Source organism: Oreochromis aureus, linkage group 1, assembly GCF_013358895.1.
Source record: "Oreochromis aureus strain Israel breed Guangdong linkage group 1, ZZ_aureus, whole genome shotgun sequence".
Taxonomy (NCBI): domain Eukaryota; kingdom Metazoa; phylum Chordata; class Actinopteri; order Cichliformes; family Cichlidae; genus Oreochromis; species Oreochromis aureus.
In genome coordinates this window covers 37,858,552-37,881,640 of record NC_052942.1, presented here as the reverse complement: position 1 = coordinate 37,881,640, position 23,089 = coordinate 37,858,552, and positions in this window count along the sequence as shown.

Genomic DNA, 23,089 nt, shown 5'->3' with positions numbered 1-23,089 from the left:
TCAAAAAGCTGAATTGTGAGTTGGTTCATCCCAAGATGGAAAACCTAGAGCTTACCTTATCTTTTTGCAAAAAAATTCAGTTAACTGTTTTCACTAAATATGCTTCCTTCAGCATAGCTCAGAGCTGCGATTGAATGGGATTTGCCATAAGTTTGTTCTCTAAATGACTGTTTCCAGAAACCTGAGCTCAGTCTGTAAAGCGCTCGTGAAGCCACAAAGAGGACATCTTCTACATTAACACTGGATTTTCTCAGCATGACTGTAGGGGTATTTGAGGATGCATTCTCCTCTAATGAAGGTGTTAGATGGAAACTCTACCTTCAAGCCACAGTCTAAAACACCTTTTTAGGGCCCCTCATAATAGGTGAGGACAAGCCATTTGTTGTTGATAGCTTGTTCTCAAGTATCTAGTAATCCATCAGAACTGGCGGCCTATTGTGCCACGTAAGCACAATAGGCCGCTTTACCATCAGTAGATCCCCTTTGAGTGTAATAATACATATTATGAATGTAAATCAGTTATGATAATGGAAGACCCATTGATTCTTCTTGCCTTTGTGCAAAGCTAATGCATTATGGGTCCGATTCATTACATTGCATCACATAGAACCAAATGACCTTCGACTCCTTTTTTATCGTAACTGGTTCTCAAATTACCCCTGAAGGCGAAGAAGTATTGCTGGAGCTTGAAAGGGGCTTCACTGTGCAATGACCGGATTCACCCATAACCAAGTTGACAAATAGCCCTGTGTGAATGAGATGGAAATCTGAAGAAAGACCCCATCTTTTTTTGTGATGACACTAAAAGCCAGACTATTGAATTTGCCAGTGGAGTTCAAGCACCCATCCAATGAATGTCCAGTGTTCACAGTAAACACATTGTTGAAGCCCCGCTTTGCAGCACATTCATCTGTAGTGAGGGGCAGGTGGGGGTTATGGGGCAAGAAAAAAAAAAAACAGAAAAAGTCAGGAGATGGAGTGAGTGACAGCGAGAATAAGAAGGAAAGACAAAACAGAAGAATGAATCATGCTTAATGCACAATGGGATACTTGGGGCTGGTGCCACTCCTCAGCTAAAGTTGGCGTGATTTCCCAAGAGACCAAATTAGTTTTTATTGTAAGTTTGAGGGCTAAGAGAGTTGTGGGTAAGAGTCGTAAGTGAGCAATGAAAGGGGCACCGGAGAGGTGGGAAAGTACATGATTTGTCAGCAAACTGTAGGCAATGATAATTCACATATACCATAAAGTACAGCAGACCACTAAAGAGCATTCCAGTCTGCAGCAGGGCCTAATAATCACATTGCGGTGCGTGAGGCTAGATAGGCCGGCTGCCCGTGGTCGGTGGCAGAGGAGCAATTCTGGCCGTCATAATGTTGATTTCTTGTGCTTCAGGTTTGATGGTTACATTTATTGCAAGACTTTTTTTCTTCTTCAACAGCTTAGCCAAAAAAAGCCACTCAAATCTTCCCTTTTTTAAGCATCACAGGCAGCAGCTTTGTCAGGTTATTCACCACTTTGGTCAAAACTGTAGTGAATCTTTTGTAGCTCATAATTGTTCTGAAATGCAGTTTCTGACTTTTGTGATCCTTGGACATTTCCTAAAGTACCTTCACCGCATCGTTGCTCCAAAATGAAAGCCACACAACTGCTAACATAGCTTTGTAGCTTTGTTCATTTTCAGCAACTCAACATCTCTGAACCCTTCAACTCTCTGACAGCTTTTTTCCCCACATTCTTCCAGTAATCTTCCTTCCTTCCTTACACCCTTTTCCCCCTCTGACCTCTGACCTCAAGTCCAGTCTCTCTTAACTAATGATAACTGATGAGACAACCGGACTGACCATCAGACTAAACAAAAAGTCTCAAAAGTTGTGCGATGGTAAATGTCAGGGAATAGTTAATGCTGACAGTGTTTAACAGAGTAAGAAAAACTGCAAAGATGTGGCGACTGCTGAAAAATCTTTTCAAGTCAGAGCTTTAGTCAGATATCTTCATTCTTAGATGAACTTTATGGCTCTGCTCCAAATGCATCTGTGTCTTTAGCCTGTAGCCAGACAACACGTCCCACCTAAACTCTTAAGGCTTTCTCTGCTGTGGTCTTCCAGACATAGTGAAATGGGTCTTAAATTGAGAAAAAGGAGTTTGCCAAAGTAAGCTGACAAAATCCTATGCCTATATTTAAGATTTGTCTCCTTGTAAGTTACTCAGGGTGTTGAATTAAAAAAGGATTAGGTGCAGAGAAAGAATTAGATGGATTAAAAGGGATTCTCAAGCTGCACCACAAATCCATAGCTGATGTGGTAAAAAAAAAGAAAAAAAAGATTGGTTGTAGATGCTACAGCTCATATTAACAAGGCTTGTGAGGGATGGAGCTAACACTCGTCACACATGAGTGGCAACACCAGTAGACTGGGCAACAAATTGCTCATATTTTACATGTTTAGAGTGTTTGGAGTGTTTGGAGTCAAGAGTCTGACTTCCCTCTGCTTCTCCTGCGAGTTGATAGACAGACAACACTTGAGAACAGCTTGCGTTCTACACTGCCAGCATTGAGCCAAATTGAGCCTGACAAAGCTGGAGGGAAGCTGCTGTGGCTGTAGTTACACTCTCACTGTTTACCGGATAATAAACGATGTTGAGAGATCAGCAACATTTGTGATTACCCCTGAAAACACAACTGAAGCACCGAATAAGCAGTTTATTTTCCACTGAACTCACAGATGTACACACCATAAGCACAAACAAGGAAGCTCATGAACAAGTTTTTGAGCATAATGGCACATTCACAAGAAACAGATGGATAGTTTCCATAAGGAGGGGATTTCTTGGACAAGTTTGGTTGCGTTGGAAACATACACATATGCATATGAGGGTGTGGCAGAACTGCACGAGTGACAGCCAGTTGTCTAGAGGGTAGGGAGTAGGGCAAGGAATATTTGTTGGCACCAGACTGAAGGTTGACTCTGCCAAACTGAGCAGAGCCTCAACACTAAGGACAGCCTCTGACCAGATTTTCCCTGCCTGACCAGACCTCACCCAACTCCAGAATTTGGAACATTAGCTGGCATGGCATCTGGTGACAAGGACACCTGCTGAAAGTAATTTCAGGGTCACACTGTGATTGCAGGTCCTAATTACACAGGGACCTGCAATCACAATAGACAACACAGCATGCTTAGTAGTTGTGGCACTCTTTTTAATTTTTTTGATATAAAATAGACAAAAGCATGGCGATTCCACCAGAAACACTGCCCTGCTTAACATTTTTCTTGATGAAGCTTTAATGTGGTGTAGACAGTGGAGCTGCACAGGTGCAGCGGTGCAGCATGGGCCAATTCTCTCAAAACACTTCTGCAGCAACATGCAACACCTTTGCTTTTTTAAATAATAGTTCTAAATCTTTTGAACTGTTTTTATATATTTAAAAATGGTTAACGGGAACAATAGGCTCACTCTCTCAGTCACCAAAGTGTCCTCGGGCAAGATACTCAACCCCATGTCGCTCTTTGAGGATGCTAGATAGAAAGCATCTAGGAGTAGAAAGAAGTGTTTGTATGAATATGAATCTTAGAAATATGGTATCTAACCAGATTCTTACTCTGGATGGCATTACCTTGGCCTCCAGTAACACTGTGAGAAACCTTGGAGTCATTTTTGACCAGGACATATCCTTCAATAAACATATTAAACAAATATGTAGGACTGCTTTCTTCCATTTGCGCAATATCTCTAAAATTAGAAATATCCTGTCTCAGAGTGATACTGAAAAACTAGTTCCTGCATGTATTACTTCCAGGCTGGACTACTGTAATTCATTATTATCAGGATGTCCTAAAAACTCCCTGAAAAGTCTTCAGTTAATCCAAAATGCTGCAGCAAGAGTCCTGACAGGGACTAGAAAGAGAGATCATACTTCTCCTGTATTGGCTTCCCTTCATTGGCTTCCTGTTAAATCGAATTGAATTCAAAATCCTGCTCCTCACATACAAGGTCTTAAATAATCAGGCCCCATCTTATCTTAATGAGAGCACTTTGCCTCCCATTCTGCTTTTAAATACTCTAGGAACAACAAATAAGTTGCACTGAATCATACTTGTTCTTAACCTCTGTCTCTCTTCCACAGCATGTCTTTATCCTGTCTTCCTTCTCTCACCACAACCGGTCGCAGCAGATGGCCCCGCCCCTCCCTGAGCCTGGTTCTGCTGGAGGTTTCTTCCTGTTAAAAGGGAGTTTTTCCTTCCCACCGTTGCCAAAGTGCTTGCTCATAGGGGGTCATATGATTGTTGGGTTTGTATGTATTATTGTAGGGTCTACCTTACAATACAAACCAACTTGAGGGGACTGTTGTTGTGATTTTGGCGCTGTGTAAATAAAACTCAAATCAAAAATTGAAGCTGAATATGAGTGAATGAGGCATGTTGCATAGAGTGCTGGAGCAGAAAAACACTATATACTGTAAGAACCAGCCCATTTACCATTTATGCTTAAAAGTGATCTTAAAAATAGATATTCTAAATATTCTGTAGCCAACTAGTCTAAATACTGAAGGAAACCTGGAAGCCACTTTTCTTTTCTTGTTGGAAACCATAAATTTTGAGATAGTTTTGAAGTCTTGAAACAGCAACTCCATGAAATGTGATGTGTGAACTTCATAGCTACTGATATCACCTACAAAACAGTTTTCTGATGTTTTATAGCATGGAGAAAATATGAAAATAGAATCAGATGTATGATTCCATCTGAATATCATCATTTTATCAACTTTTTTTGTCTTCCTTGTTTGAAGAAAAGTCTCGCTGGAAATAAAAAATGATCAGTAAAAACCAAATGCTTACCACTCCTTACAGCTCCAAACTTGTAAAGCAGAACTCACAAAGAGATGCTGAATGAGCCTTTCACTTTTCCCTTACCAATTAGCTGACTGGTCTGAACTGGATCTAATGATAATTTGGTCTGCCGCAGCGCCTCACACAGCTCCTAATAGCCTTCTCTTTAATAAATCTCAAATGCAATCACTCTTCCATTACCTTCAATCACACAGGCTTACACCATTAAAGCACTGCACTGTATAGATTATACATGATGACAGCAATCCAATCGGTTGTCTTTTAAATTGTCTCAAGTAGAACCAGAGGTTGGACACAACACAATGCGTGGTGTGAAGTCAGCAGTTTTGGTCACACGTGAGCCTCATAACTGTTCAATCTTGCCTTTTGTTGGCAGTCAAGCTGCGTTTTTTAGCTTTGTTTCACATTAACCACGCTGTTCCCCATACTCGGTATATTCTGCTAGCCATCGTAATGCTGAGCCTCACTCTTCCTTGCCACTTTATTAGCTTTGACCTTTGCGTGTCAATTCTAGTGTTGATCCCGAGCCAGAGAGACTGTGCCAGAATCTAAGCCAGAAATAAAGGGCTAACACATGTTGCATTTTATGAACAGTGCAGCTATGGATTGTACTCATACAGCCACGAATACAGGTCTGCAGGGACTATAAAACCACGCTGGGCTCTCACCCCACACATCCCCCCCTCACACACACACCCTGCAACTCTCGCTTGGGTCAGACTATCTGCGTATATGTCATCCCATCTCATTCGTCCTCCCTTACTCCCATTTCTTTCTTCACCTTCACCCAGCAGGACAGTCTTTAACACATGCTCCCATCCCCTCCCTTAATTTGACCTTCCCAACCCTGCCATCCTCTCCTTTGACTACTGCAAAAGCTACAGGCTCACGCTTCATCATTCCTCCTGTATTCTCGTAATTCTGTGAACCCACCACCACGCATGATTAGGTCACCTCTACTCCCCTTCACTCTCAAGGATCCCTCATGGTCAAAAGAGTGGCGTCCTTATCAGCTAATGGTTTGTTTGTTTGTTTTCTGCTGTCTCAGCATCTTTTGAGTTACTGATAATCTGTGACTTTATTGCCAGACAGTTGTATGGCTCATCTGCACATTCTGAAATCACAGAAAATGTGACTACATATGATTCATTCCACATTCAAGCTTCTTTGTGATACAAATAAATTAAACTAACAGTTCTCTGCAAAAAGTGAATATACAAAAGCCAAAGCAAAATGATGCAATGATGGGGAAATTTTGTTTTTTGGCAATTACTCTGCCTGGTAATCACTACCAATATAAAGTACAAACCGCCTCTTTTACAGAACAGGCAAGCTTTCAAGAAAAAGGTAGATGGCCATTAGAAGTTTTTTTCTTGACAGCTTTATTCCATTTTGGAATCTCTTTCCAAAATATGAAGCACCACAGATCAGTGATGCTGGTAAACATGATACTGTGTACTGATGTTACTTCAGAGGACTCGTGCATATTAAACTGAAAATAAGTCTAGCTTCTCTAACAGCCCTAGAGACATGCTGCAGACCTTAAATTGCATTAAAAGTAAGCCAGTAGGATCTACAAGTGCTGTTTACATGAGAATATACCTACAAAACTGCAACGGCGTGTAGCAGAGCCACCATATGAGCAACTTTATCTCGTTCTTCGTATTATGCATGCTAATACATGGGACCAGCTTTTTCAGATTTAGTCATTGTGCCATGGGGGTAGTATTGAAGGATAGACCACAAACTATCCATCCATCCTCTTCCACTCATTCTTATCAGGGTTGTGGGTGGCTGGAGCCTATCCCGGCTGTCATAGGGCGAGAAGCACTGTACACCCTAGACAGGTCACGTATCACAGAGCTAACACTTAGAGACAGACAACAATTCAAACTCACATTCACACCTATGGGCAATTTAGAATCATATATTAACCAAACCCTATTAATTAATTGCTCATGGACTTCAAGCTGGAGAAAATGCCACACAGAAAGGCCCCAGCCTGATGTTAGAACTGAAATTCAGACCTCCTTGTTGTGAGGCAACAGTGCTGACCACCACACCACCACGCTGTCCGACCACAAGCGAGTAAAAATAAAAAAAGATCATCCTTTTGAAAACAGGAATGTTTTAAACAACTGTTCATATTTACTGGATTCTGAGATACAGTAAGGTTTAAAAAAGTGGAATTTCTGACCTTGTGGTGATACCAGAAGAAAGCATAGATCATCTAAAACAGAAGGATTCTTCCTCCTCTCATCCGGAATATTGACTGATGTAATAAAAACAGAACTTTTGATACTTTATAACATGGGAAATGAGCCAAGTGTCTATTTTGGCAAGTTGCATCTCATTCATTTAATGAAACTTGTGCAGAAAATTTCATGGAAAATTTTTCTTCTACATTTTGAAAATTTTGAGGTTTAAGATAATTTAAATGGAAGAGATGAGGTGGCAGTAGATTTAATATGAAAATACAGGAAACTTGGCTCACCATATATTTTAATATCCATTTCACAGATTTGTTGGTTCATCAAATATGACCAAGTACATAGTACACATTGTACATGCTGATTAAACATGCACGTGGAAAAGTAGTTTGGTAGAATACTCAGTAACATGAACAATATGATAGTGAAAAAGGATGATACAGCCATGTTTGGTATTTACTAAAAAAAAAAAAAAGATGTATTACTCATATTGGTGAATTATTAGTTTGGCTTTTCACCAAAACAAATAAATACAGTAAATGTTATTTTTGTAGTGGCTGTAGTTGTCCATGCACCCTCATATTTACAGACTTATCTAATATTCACTTGTACAACACATCACCTGCATCATCACGCCATTTTCAGAGCAAAAATTAAAAAAATAATGGGAGTTCATTTATTGCCAATATGAAATTTGAGACAAAATCAACTATTCTTTGTTTGTCTAAGAAGCAAAAATGTCTTTTTGTAATATTTATTTTGTAATATATATTTGTAACTTTATATTAAACATCTCACCGATCTCACAGATATCTGTCTAAGCTTTCCAAGATTCCTGATGATCTTATTTCCACTTGTGCTGTTTGATGAGTTTTATGCTCCTTGTTTTTAATATGGCCAACTTTATCTCTGACAGGAGCCAGAGGATGTGTGGGTGATCAAATATTCATGTCATCTTGGGTACATTTAGAGGGGAATTTAATATATTTTGAACCCCTCCTAATTACAGTGATCCTGCTGTCTGCATGCTAATACCTGATGCAAAGTGACATGCTGTATTAAAATTCTTTCCTCATACTAAACATTGATGAAATGAGTTGAATTGGTTGAATAAAGACTATTTTTACAATTCAGTGGAGTCGAACTACCTAGTTTATTCACAATAATAAACTACCAGTAGGTTTTTCATGTTGTAACTTCAGTCTATAAATCTTTCACACAAACAGTGGCTGGATGGATGAATGGATTTCCACCATAGTCGGACGTTGCTGTTCAGCAGAGCAGTAGGATGTTGAAGGTATTGTCATCAACCACTCTGTGCTTCCTTTCTCCACTTCCTTCTTCCTTTTTGGCCAGTGGCACTGCGAACGAAGAGGGTCTCCCTGTCAGAGAGTCAGTGTGCATGTGTGTTTATTTGTGTGCGCACGAGTATGTGAGTGTTTATGTTTATTTAGTCTTGATCTCCAGGAAAAGAAACACTGATTTCATCCTCTCTTTACCTCTTTTGCAGTTCAGAAAGTTTTATCTGAATTGGTTTGTGCACGGATGCACGCTTGTATTCCTGTGTGGATGCACAGGATTTGCAGGCCACTCCAGGACACTGACATGCTCTTTGATAAGTCATTCCAGAGTAGCTTAATCCAATCATGGGGTAGTCTGTTTGCTTATAAAACCACAATAGGCAGCTGTTGCCATCCCTCGATTATCCATTAGTCTTTTGCTGAGCTCCCACACAAGTTCCTTTTGCATGTTCACACAGGCTTTGCGTCAGCTCAAGTAAAATTTACAGCTGTGCCATTTATTTCCCACTTCTTAATGATTAATTTAACTGTATTCAGAGGGGATTTTCTGTGTTTAGAAAATGTTTTTGTATTTATCTCCATGGTGAATGTTTTTCCCCAAGGCGCAGAAAAACTGCTATTGCACTGAAATCAGATGGACACAGCTCTGCTTTCTCCTTTAATCTTTAATCAAGTATGAACTGGATATTGTAGTCACTCATTTAATGTGTGTAACAGCTGAATTTATTTGTATTATTATACTTTTCAAAAGTGTTCACTGCTCTCTAGACTCTGTAAAAAAGATCAACAAACTTTAATCTTTTAATTCAATTCAGTTTTATTTATATAGCACCAAATCACAACAACAGTTGCCTAAAGGCGCTTTATATTTTAAGGTAGACCCTACAATAATACATACAGAGAACACCCCAACCATCATAGGGCCCCCTATGAGCAAGCACTTTGACGACAGTGGGAAGGAAAAACTCCCTTTTAACAGGAAGAAACCTCCGGCAGAACCAGGCTCAGGGAGGGGCGGGGCCATCTGCCGTGACCGGTTGTGGGGAGAGAGGGAAGACAGGATAAAAGACATGCTGTGGAAGAGAGACAGAGATTCATAAGGATCTGAGGATTTAACAATTAAAAGCCAGACATTCTCAAGACTTCTCAATACATTACATATCAAGAACAGTTGCATTGGTACAGTGCAGTAAGAATAGAATGATCCTGATATTTTTGGCATGAACATACTTTGAATGAACTTTGAATGACTCATAGAATACACTTCACATAGATAATATTGATTTAATATTTCTGCAAAAATAAAACAATATTTCCCTCACTTTATAGGAAAATGGTTAATGAGACAATTTTCAAGTCAGTCTAATTAATCGGTATGCATTTTCTTCAACCCCTCTATTAATCTTCCTTAAGTTTATTAGTAGTGATGCCAATGGTACACATCATTGTATTTTATGGTTTGGTGGTCCTCTTTCAAAATTAAAAATGATTCTCGCTGCTATTTTTTTCATCTACAGAGCTCTGAAAAGAAATGCTCTAATCCTCGGATAGACTTTATCACTTCTTCACTTACTGTTTCTTGCTTCTGTTTCAATTTAACATTAAAATGTGTTTTTCTCATGATCATAAAAGTCACATTAAACCTACTTTGAGTCAGTGTTGTAAAGCCATAAATCATTCACACTTCCAAAGAGGAAATGCTTCATGTATGTGTATTTATAAAGGCAATAAGACCTCTCGCTGCTGATTCCCATCAGCGGCTGCCACTGTGATCTATCGGCTAGGCTTTGTGGGCGACCTGTTTTTAGATGGAGGGAATGTCACTGGATTTATGTGGCTAATGCCAAAACAGCTGCTGCCATGAACAGCTGAATGAGGCCTCATAGTCAATATCTACATCCAGATTAGTGTCGTTCCGGAAATGTTACAGGTGAAGGTTAAGACAATAGAAAGTGAACGTGTTTTATAGTATAGCAAGTTTGCAGTTTTTGTATTGATGTTAAAGAGCTTTCACTCAGTCTTTATCTCCTTGTCAAACAAATACACACTTAAATACACACACAGAGACATACACCAGTTTCTCTACCAGCCAGCTGGCTCTGAGCCCATCTGCATCCTGTCTACCATTTATGTTCCCAGCTCGTCCATAGAGTCTGTGTGTGTGTGTGTGTGTGTGTGTGTGTGTGTGTGTGTGTGTGTGTGTGTGAGTGCGCATGTGTGTGTGCGTGCACGTCTTCCTGTCGAGGACCAGTCCCTTTCACACACAGTCACATTTCCACACCCAGTTCCGAACACAGCTCCATCCTCACAGTTTCCCATTTACCCAGTCACACTGCCGTAGTACATCACACACGCACTAAAGTGTTAGCTGAACTTGCTGTTACTGGAAAGGAACTGTTGGGTGGAGCTTGGATGAATGAAGAAGAGATAAAGTCAGAAGGCTGGGCAGGAATTAAATGTATAATTCTAATTCAGTCTAACTGGCAAAGAAACAGTCTCCATGTTGATCATTGATAGGTGTGCAAGATACACAGCACAGATGTATAATGTGCAGCACAGTAATTTCCAGAGAATCTAGATACTAGCAATAAAAACTGTTCACCAGAGCGGCATTTAAAGACTGTACTTATAATGGCTTGAAACGGGAAAAAAGGACCGTGAAATACAAGATTGATCCAAAAGGTCTGATAATAAATACAAAACTCTTATTGATTGATTTACTGATCTTCCCTTTGAGATCCTCGTGCACTTGTGGTCCACCCCCACTGCTCCTATAATGTTTAGATTGCTCTGTGGAGGTCCTATTCTGAATACTAGTACAAGATTATTTTGAAATGGTCTAACCTTTTCAATACACAGTGGAACACAGCACAGTTGCAGTGGTCTCCCTCAGGATGTTAAAGCCAAAACTCAGAGTTGACTGTCTGGGTGCAAATTCCAATGCACGACCCCCTTATTTTGATGAAAGAAAATGAGCATGCTCTTTGTTTCACTTCTAACCTGATAGGCCACATTTAGACTAGACAAACTGGAATCTTACACGTAAGACTGCTATTAGGTCTCTAGGTCATAGCCACAGAACAAGCTGGGTCACACCATATAAAATCAATCAAATATGAAAAGTTCAGAGAATTTTGTTGCATCCTTCATGTACTGGCAGATTGCAACTATGAAACTGTTTGAAATATGAAAGTAACTGTTGCATGGCTTCAGTCATACTACAGTTATTGCTTAATTTGCACAAATTTAACATTGCTGTGTAATTGCAGTTATGGGACTTGCAAGGAGCTTTCTTAAAAAGCGGCAGTAAAAAAAAGTCAGCAAGGAGAGATAATTTGGAAGAATTAAAGAGAAGAGAAACTGATTCCGATGATCAGTCATGGCAGAATCAGTCCCAGTGATAATATGATTTGGGATAGGACGCCCAGAGTGTAGTGGCTGGTAGAGCTGAAGATGAAGATTGAGAGTTCGATGGAGCTCTGAGTGACTTTGGTGAGGTGGTGATGGTGAGGAGGAAGGTTGCATGAATGGGAGTCTGAAAGCGCGACTGATGGGGAGCACCGATTTAAACCACTCAGAGCAGAGGCTGATTGGCTCAAAGAAGAGGATGATTGGACCAGAGTAATGACGTCAGTATTAAGACTGACAGGATAGTGATGTAAAGAATAAATTAGCAGCAGAACACCCAAGAAAGTAGGTGGATGAGTCATTACAGATCTTGTTTACTGAACTTATAAATAAGCTTATTTTCAGAGTTACACGACAAGAGGAACCTGAAGGGGAGACCGCGCATCAGCATAGGATCAGCAATGTATTTAAAGTATTTGATTATGTCCCTATATTAAAAAAAAACAAAGAGAAGTATCTGGTCTTCAGAAGCACACAGAAATAAGCCTCTAAGGCTGCATGAGAAATTGTAATTTCCCCTCTCCTTTCCATGGCTGTTGCATCCATCAAGACTCTTCAGGGGCTTTGATGAAGCATCTTGGATGTTGTGTGTTATTTTTCACGTCACACATACAAACCCAAAACCTTGTAAGAGGGTTTGGAGGCGAGAGAAAAGAGATCTGTCTAGATTAAGAGCAATAAAATTTGATCCCAAAGTCACAGTGACATATGAGTATTACTCGAAGTGGCTGCAAGCGGGAGTTACTGCGTGTGTGTGCCGGTGTCTGTTTGCATGTGGGTGGGTGAATCCCTTTATAAACCTTGGCTGTTAAGTGGAAATGGAATGTATAATGCATAATGACAGCTATGGATCTCGTTGGAAGCAAACACGCACACACACACACACACACACATGCAGAAATCAATTGTGGCCCCTTTACGATCTAATATGCAACAATCTCATCACAGACAATGTTGGTAGTAATAAGTCTGGGAATCAAAGCTCTGCTCCTCCTTCCAGTGAGTGCAACAGCTTCCCATCGTCTCTCTTAGAGGCGGCTGCCAACCAAAAACAACTGCAACTGATGGAGAGGAAGCACAGCAGCTGTAGACAGAGACAGTCCTTCTTAAGTTTAATAGTTTAATTTCATTACTGGATAAGACTGACAATGTCTGAGTCCACGTTGTCTCCCCAGATTAAGATTCTGCAGCTACTTAATCTAGTGCTTAATGTCTGTACACCTCATAACATTCCTCCTTAATAATTATTCGCTTAGGGAGCTATTTATGTTTTCACATTTGCGTTAGTTCCACAGTTGTTCAAGCACAGGTTGCACTGTGTAAAGCCATATTAGCATTTACTCATCAGTACACCGAAATAACGAAACAATAAGACTCAGGCAGATACACCGAAAACAGCAAAGGATAAATGATATCTAAACTCTCTAAACATGCTGTAAGGCATGAAGTGTTCAGATTACAAGTTGCTGAATGAATGATAAATTGTAAGAACATTTTTTGAGCTTTAAAATACATATAGATAATATGGGCTGATGAGAGTTTGTAAGAAACTAACAAAGAGAGAAGAGAAAGAGGAAAACTGATTTGTGTTCCCTAACATCTTACACAAACATTAATCTGATTTGTGTCCACGCACACCAATTAAACATTTTGCATCTAGGGAAAATATATGCAAACAAACTGAAGGGAATTAATATAATTTGTATGTGGAAAATAACAAATAAGTCACAAATATGTCCTTACCTCCTTTTCTCCATCATTAATGACCGATAAACTTACAATTATTAATCTAGAATAAGATTTTAGGTTTGACCTGTTTCCATCTTGCAGTTGATCCTGGTTGGCAGTTAGAGCAGGAGTAGGAGCTCACTGTTAGGTCCCCACATAGGAAGTAAAAGTTGGGAAACAGCATATTTAATGGCTGCTAAGTGTCTTCATGTATCTTGTATAAAATGAAGTTTCACTGCAGATAAATCAGTTTTTCTTCCAAGAACTGGGAGACCCATAATCTTAATGACATGCAAAAATTTGTTAATTAATGTGTAGGTCGAGCAGCTAAACCGGCCTCTGAGAAATAGAGGATTCTGATTTACCCTGATGACGTGTATCAGCAGATACTTTCAGTTCTCTGTCTTTCTTAAATGTTTTTGTTGTCCTGTGGACAAGGCATTACAAATATAATAGGTTATTAGCTTATGACTTATTTTTCTTTGGGAATGTTGCATTTTCTGTGTCTTCTTGTAATCTAAACAGCTCAGTAATGTGCATCTACATCACTCTGGGGGACTCAGATCACTGTTTCTACTCTTTTAACTACATTAATTTTAGAACTTGCTAGACTGTTGATCCTGTAATGCACAGGCCCCCTCCTGTCAGATCTGGCAGTGACCCAAAGCTGCACATCATGGTTTAAATAACTCGAAAGGATACCAATCATTTTGTATCATAACAGATAAAAGTCAAATGTATCAAAAACAGAACAAAACTACAGCTGACTTGGCTGCCTCTGACCTCCTGAGACTCCACAAAGGACTTCATGCTGTGTCTGGCACCTAATTAATGAAGACCCCACCTTTTTATTTTCTCCTCTACATCCATTCACTACTTTTGCTTTTAACTGTAGGCACACACAACCTATGATTGATGTTTTCTAATCTTTTTTTCCTTCTCTTTTCAAATAGCAGCTTTCAGACTGAGTAGAGGTGTGCATCTCTCAAATGCGCAAGCGGTCATATTCATACTTATTCCAGTTTTTTCATAGTAGATAATTTATTTCAATGGGTCACAAAATAGAGGACATGTTGTGACATCCTATACAGTAGTAAGAGAGAAGAGTTATTGCTGTATGAGGAACTTAAAGACATTCTGTGACTGAAAGAGAGTAGAAGAAGAAATTAGAGAATCGACGAGAAAGAGGTGCACCCTTCAAGGACACGTCCTGTTTGTACTTTTTGTCACTCGTCCAAATTTCCGCACTTGAGAGCATAAGTGGAAATAAATCAGCAGACAGCCCGAACGTGAATGGGCATCAGCAATGTTTGTGTGTATCTGTGTTTGTGTGAGATAGCTAGAAAAGGAGTACACACTCATTTATTACCTTTGGGCCAGACAAATTGCGAGTGAAAAACCATCCGTCATTTCTGCCCCTCCTGCCCCCACCCTGACTCCACCCCCTCAGTCTCCATTCACATTGTCCCATCCTCAACAAGGACCAGAAAACCTCTATGGCTATAATTGGTGAACTGTCTGCACTGAATGACTATCACATCAGTCCTCTGTCCTCCTCACTTTGTGCTTTGTTGTGTCTAATTTGGACCGTTTTTCTGTTTTTCTTTGAACATCCACCAAAAAGTATCATTTCATTTCTCTTCCATACCACTTCATCCATCGCACTTACTATTTTATCCTTCTCTTTCAAGCTCCCATGTCGCCTCTTTCTACATATTCATTTAACTGTGGCAAGGCGTATTGTGAATGCTAATAGGTTCCCACGCTCACAAGGTACAATACAGTGACTAGTAAATGACTGTGTGTGTGTGTGTGTGTGTGCATGTGTGTGTGTGTGTAGGAGGCTGGGCGGTCAATCCACCGTTCCATTAGCCTGATGGAGTTTCTATTAAATTAGAAAGTCTCTCTCTCTCTATCTCTGTCTCTCTCTGTCTCTCTCTCTCTCGCAATCACATTAGTGCTCTTATCTCATTTGTGGAGGCTCTGCAGGCTGGGAGGAGAGGGGGAGAGTGCAGGGTGGAGTTATGATCTCAGAGTGGACATGAAAAAGGACAAACCCTTGTAAACAGAAAGACAGAAGGTGGGCAACTGATGTGTATCTGCAGTACGTGTGTGAGCCAGTACGTCTGCGTGCACGTACACGTTACGTATGGATTCGTGTGTATGATGAGTCAAATTTTTCAATTGTCAGGGATGCTTAAAATGGAATTGGTCCATTAACAACTCTGACAGACATGCCAGCCTTTAATGCAGCCTGATGACAAAATGCAGCAGAGACGAGCTGAAACGACTACTGTGTGTGGTGTGTGTGTGTGTGTGTGTGTGCAACTAAAGAACAGATGTCTGTAAAGCACATAGTGAGGAAAATGTGTTGGTTCTTACTTTGATGGTTTTGGACTTGAATTATAATCACATAAAGGCAGATTACAATAAAAACAAAATGAATTTGAATTGGCTTTAACTCACTTTTGGCAATCTAAACCTGAAAGTGAGTCTGAAGTCTAGTGGAAGTTGACACGACACTCATACCTTTGTCTGTAATCAATCATTAAGCACGGATTACCAGGCATACCACATTGCACCTAACACAAACAGAAATGAAATAAAACAACAATTTGGGACTTTACAGGGACTTGCTCTTCTAACTAAGAGGTGTGCCAACTGTCTGGCAACTTGAAGGTGACGACAGTATTCAGGCACATTGACTGCATCCAGCTGCCTTTCAGAATAAAAACAATTACAGCATTTAACTCATTTTAAAGCCACTAATCTTATTTAGTTTGTGTACAAATCAAAAAATGAAGATGGAATAAAGGAAGACGATAAAAAACTGATTTGGAGGAGTCTGGGTTCCCAGAAAAAATGCCACTGCTGTTTATTTGTTTTGTTTAAAAAAAAAAAAAAAATCCAACAGATCCAGAACAGTTAGGATGATCAGGAGAAACACTTAGATAAGGAGCGACCGAGATAGATTTAAAGTAATAAGCAGAATCATTTATAAGCCAGTTAAGTTTTCTTAAGCACGTCGATTATTTCAGACAAATGAAGATTAATGAGAAAAAAGCATCTTAAATTGGAAACAAGAGGCTAATTCCCAAAAGCTAAATCTAAATGTAAAGAGTTTGAGAAAAATGGTGAAAATCTCAAAGTGATTTTTAACTAAACTCAGTTGTAAATGGGATAAGAGGCTGAAAAAAAGAAGAGCTAGCTGGAAGAATTGCTTTTCCTACAACATGATCAGTCAGAATTTAAGGAAACTTATACATAATGATCACCTAATTGGTATCCACCCAAATAATACACGGAAGCAGTGAAAAGAAAATCAAATCAAGTGATCAAAAGCTGTAATGATGCCTTTGATATTACTAATGTGTGTTCGTGTGTTTGTGTGTGTGTGCCCAGTACAACAACAGCAGCACAGCAAGAGCTCAAACAAATATGTGCTCGAGGGCCTATGACAGAGTTGTTAAACCTGTGATTGGTGTTTTTACTTCATCTGAATACTTTTCCCACCTCTTCATATTTTTCGCTAGAAAGACACCTTTTTTTAAGTTTGACTGTTGATTAAATAACAGAAAACTTTGTATATCTAGAAGTGACTGTGTTCAGCAGATGACTATGTTCCCCAAAGTAATTTCCAAACCAAATGTGTTGACAGTTATATTATAGTAATTATAATATTTTTTTTTCTGCTGGTAATTAAAGCCCCTAAAGACATCTCATTGTCTTTGTTCTTGCTAGAGGGCTGCTATGACCCAACAAAATAGCTGCATCTTACGTTTGAAATATTACTCATGCAGGATTGTTACTGTGTGGTATCAGACAGCGCATTCAAAAGACTGTTTCAGACAATTGCCATTCCTTTCATCTGCCTGCAATACAAATGTTCCTTTTATCTCAGTCCTTCTATCCACAGCATGATGGTTGTGCTCATTTGGAAAGTTATGCATTGTATTATTTGAGTCCACTATATTCTGTAGGACTTAAGGGTATCTATTATGGTTTTATTTTATGTCATATGTATATGTTACAGTGATGGATACTTAAATAATGTTGGTTTAAAGTTCCAGATAATTAAGTGCATGCAAGTGGGCCCTGTGAGGGAAAAGGCTGTTCTTCATACTGCTGCGAACAGCGATTTTCAGACATTTTTTACTACTCTTTGCTTTCTGTGATGTAAATGACTCTGGCTGTGAGCGCAGAAATACCCCCACATGCCAGGCTGCTTTGTTTTCCAATCAGGACAAAGCTGGTTTAAAAGGAGGGGTAAGCAAACTTGTTTCAGATTATGAGGTTAAGGGTCTCACCACAGACCAAGGGTTATTATAAAATATGAATCACACAGAGCTTGGCCCTGTGCTGGACTGGCAATGTAACTGTCTTAGGATGAAAAAAAGACCCAAATTCAGGATACATGTAATGATCTTAAAATCAAAAATCCAAATCTTTGACCAAAAAAACAGGAAGTGGTCACACACTTAAAGATACTCAGTGAAGGCAAACCATCCAAGCAAGCGGCAACAAGGAAAAGTCCCAAAACAGCAAAAGGTCAGTTACAATAAACATGATGAAACATACCAAAAACACAACGGACATGTGGAGGCTGGAAAGCTTGACAAAATAAACAAGACTACACGACAATCTGGCCACTTGGAAATGATACACATGAAGTATGCATACTGAGGTGGATGATTGGCTAATTGGAAACAGTGTAATTAACACAACACAGGTGACACTGATTAAAGCAGCAGTACAGATACCTAGGGCTGGTCCTAACTGAGTGAAGTGACCCAGATGTATCCGCCTGGCAGTCATAGTAAGCACACAAGATGCTTCATTGCTTACTTTAGAACTAGTTCCTTTAACAGAGGATACACTGGAGTATCCTTTATGCAAGAAAAGGAAATAATATTTCACATCATTCACAATGACGGTCATCAGATCATGTTAGCCAACTGAGTGAAGTATGAACATTACACAGCTTCTTTTTGAAGTGTTGCATTGTGTGAAGAACATAGATTTATATAAGCTCTCCAAATCCAAATCCATGACATAGTTCAGTTTGCATTAGTGATGTCTGCTGTTGTACTGTCAGCTTTTAGAATGATCATGAATTAACTTTTACATCAGGTCCGGTTCGGTTCCTTTTTCTAGACAGTTCAAATCCTTTTACACAAGGTGATCATTTTAAACACTGGTTGTCTTTAGTATGGCCTGCAGGAAACAATATTGTAAGAAGATGAGGTAAGGCAATGAGGTAGCATTGTGTAATGTCACTACATTACATTTTAAGCAGACTAGTATTGGATTCTCTAAACACCATGTTTCCAAAAGCCTTGCAGATTCTCCGTCACACCTTTCCTCGACCCTATGAGGCTTTCCACCCAGGTCAAGGAAAAGTGATCAGGAAAGGGAGGTAGGTGTTAGGTTTTTGGGCTATTTTACCGCATCCCAAGGAGGGGACATGGGGACACGAACAAAGACAGGAAGTTAACTGACAACAGTGTAAAGAGGCTAGGAATTAAAATATAAAATAAAACAGGAAATTATTTAACAGGCTCAAGTCCTCCCGTGACCCTGAGTTGAGCCACTCTAGCAGAGTCCAAAAATAAAAACATGAGGTTGGAAACAAGCATGACAGATTTCCTTTAAAACAATGCTGTGGACAACGTACTGAGCGTTATGATGTTTCAGGCACAAACATAGGAGTAAACAACAAGATAATGTCCCCAAAGATAGTTTATACCTTAGGTCACATTAAAGGTGATGTAAGGTTAGAGGTAAGGGTTGAGATAATGAATTTAATCAGGGCATGCCATGTTAAAGTGCAGTATTTTGTGCAAGAATGTCTGTGCTTGATCACCTCCAGCCATCCAAGGATGTCAGCCCACCTGAACAACCGAAGTAGCAAGCATGTGGCAATAACAAGAGATGCAGTGAACCAAGCGAGAAGAGATGGGCACATGGAGACATTCCGGCATGGAGACCTGTTAAACGGAGACAATGTGTCCCTGGAATGTATAATTATCAGCATGTGAATGAGTGTGTATGTGGGTGTGTGCAGGCGACAGTGAGCCATTAGCCAGGTTTAAATGAAGGTCTGCATCAACAGCAGCCATTCTAATAATGACTATCTTGGTCACAGACAAACTAATGTACGAGTGGCGTCTCCGATGTCCTATTGTCTTTATGTAAGAGTGTGTTTATGTGTGTGTTTGTGTGTGTGGCTGAGTAAGGAAACATACCTCTTAAATTGGCCAAGGTGACACTCGGTCTCTATGTGCAGACGCTGTTCATAATGCACCTCTGGCAGCGATTGGGTTTCTCTGTTCTGCTGAGCGCTGTGAGCGTTAGACATATATCAGCATCAAACAGCAACAGTCACAATGTATCTGACTTTATTATCCTCATCATCAAACTTTCTTCTATGTAATTTTATGTTAAAACAGGATTTATATACATCTATATCATAGGTGGTGTCTTGTTAATGTAATGCATCCTTATGAAGGTGACCTCATATGCACGCATGCACACTTGCCGGCACTTATGCAAACACACACTCCCACATGGTTTCAGAGAACAGCCCCTCACCTCTAAATCACCCAACCACAGAGATTAAATTCAAAGGCTGCAGGTAGTGACCTCACCGCTTACCTCATTTGTTGAACCTCTGTGATTGGTTAATGGTTAATGTGAGCCATTTAGTACCATCTGTCTCAGTAATTAAATAGTCTCTTTGTTCTTCCCCCTCCTTCAGTCCAGCCTTTGTTCTTTCAGAACAGTTTCAGATATTCTTCTCGTCAGCTGTTTTTGATAGTTTTCCCATGTTGCTGAAACCCTCTCAAACCCTAACCCTATAGCAGGTTCATGTCCATGATATTGTATAACAGAAGCTCACTTTCATCAAAAAGCCATACTAGAGTAGTTTTAGCTTCAAGGACTTGTCAGTTCAAGGTTTGCAATTGTCACAAATTGCAGTAAATGGAAACTGCTACAGTCAGATTTAATTGGGTAAGAGAAACCAGTCAATATAAAATGTCATGCACAGTCCCCTGTTGACTGAGCATGCAAAATGCAGCTCAGTGGTTTAGATTAGTGAGGGTCAAGCATGCAGAATAGCCCTTAAACACTGTTTGGGTCAAATTGACCTGTTTTGACATTTGACAGTGGTAAAAATGTCTTATCTGTCATTCTTTTCACCTGAAATGTGATGACCTTTGTAAAAAAATAGCTGTAATTATACAATAATGATACATTTTAAAATTTTATACTGTTGTACACTTTCTACAAATGTATAGATATTGAGGCTGTTCCGGGTCATATCTATTGAGACAGATTTTAGATCCACCAGTGGGGGTCAGATCAAAGAAAATGTTTTTTTAGAAAACCTTGAAACTGTAAATACCATGTCTGTGTATATGTCAGATGGGAGTGGTGATAGAGTGCGAGAGGGACCTTGACACTGTCATGAGATCTGTCTGTTTTACAACCACATTTGACCAGATTCCCACAGAGACAGGCACTTGCTGGACATTAAAGGATTCCCAAACAGAGAACTAGTAAAACAGCTGAGGAGTGATCATATATGATGCATATAAGGAACAGAGTCATACTGAGGTTAGAGGGAGCCCTGAGAGAGGGTGACTTCACATAGACATGAGATCTGTAACAGGACAACACAGTGCTGGGTGGTTACCACTACTGGCTCATAGTGAGAAAGTTCCTGGTTCAAATCCCATCTGGGGTCTTTCCATGTGGAGTTTGCATGTACTCCATGGTTGTGAGTGCTTTCTTTTGTGTTCTTTTCTGGCTTCCTCCAAACAACATGCATGTTAGGTTAATTGGTAATGTATACTAGCCATGGATGTGAGCTATATGTATAGAATAAAGTGCATCTTACATTGTGTGTACTGCACTTAAGCCATATTATTTGATCATTTAACTGAATTATCAAATGAAACTTCCAAAAGCATTACAAATTGAAAGGTTGAGTTCAGTAATTTGAATTAGTGATGATCAAGGTTGGCACGCAGCGATCAGCTAAAGTTTTGCTTCGCTGCAGCCACACCCCTGTACTCTGAACTTCACCAGTCCAACTGGATGAGTAACGATAAAATAATACTATGGAAAGAATTGGAAAGAAGAAATCAGAGGCCAAAATCTTTTTGCATCGCAGGGTGGAAAATGTGATTTTTATTGATTTTGTCCATTTGAGCATTTTTTTTTTTTTATTGGACCTTATTCACTTTTGGATACAATCTTAAGTGACCATTAGCAGAACTGCAGTACTTGACTTCATTTTTCAGCTTCAGTTGGTACTTAGTTTTAGCTGCTAATTTAGCACACATAGTTTGAGCTATATATTTACATATTTTCAGGGTCCGGAAAATCAAGGTGGCAATGGCCATGAAGCTTAACTGGAAGCTCAAAAGTGCACAGTTAAAAAGCCGGTGGTTGACATCACAGAAGCTTTTTAAATATTTTATAGATGCAAAATGTATCAGAAAAAAACACAGGCAATCTCCTTCCCCCTTACCATTACCTGAAATGTTTGTTCAGTTTCTGTTGTTTCCCAAAGCAGTTTGTGAAATCGATGGTTAGGAAAATCATTACCAGTCTAGATGGAAGTATTAAAAATAATCAGTTAATGTGTAGTAACATAATATGTACCTGCTGTGAATAACGTTTCCTATATTACTTCAATTACTACATTTTACTGCTTTTGTTGTTGAAGGCACCAAGGCTCTTAAATATTTTTGCTTCCATTATGCTGATGCCCAAAGCGAGAACATGTTATTCTCCAGCTGTTACAAAACAATCTGTTGTACCCTGTTTCAGAGAGCACAAAGACTTTATTATCGTCACCACTGCACCAATCAATTGACCTTCAATGTTCAGGCCTCCAAACTGCAACGTAAGTTTGCGCGTGTTGATTCTCCCAGGGTCTTATGTCTCTACGGGTCCTGGGAATCAAACACAGCAGAGGACAGTAAACACAGCTGGGGTCATGTGGGAGGAGGGATATATGTTCTACATGGTCATGGTCAGTTCAGCAGAGAGTGATATAGCAGCAGGCTCTGTAAAGAAAAAGGAACTTTTAGTTTTAACACAGGAACACCAAGCAGGCGGGAGAATCAGGTGATATCTTACACACTTGTCCTTTCTCACATGTAGCACACTGCAAGAAATCATTCCTTCTCACTAGCATCTCTTCTGGGTAAGTCCTAGCCTTTTAATAAAAACTGACACTGAGACAGGTTTCTGGATCAAAGGTTTGTCAGATACATTATAAATGAAAAGAAACAGGCACCAGGTGAAGGGGATCATGCACAGCTTGGCGTCTAATGCCATCTGTGCAGTCTGTGGTGTGACGTTCACAACTGTTTCATATCCCCTTTCATATGTTTACTTCCTTACTTCTTTCTGACTGTTTCATCCTACATGCTACTTGAAAGATGCTTTATTTGTCAATAACAGCCAGTGAACCATGTAAACAAAAACCTGATTGGGAAATTACACAGAAATGTGAAACTGAGTGATATAAAAAAGAGATGGAAGAACTTTCTCACGGATTCCTGAATGTTCTCTAAAACTG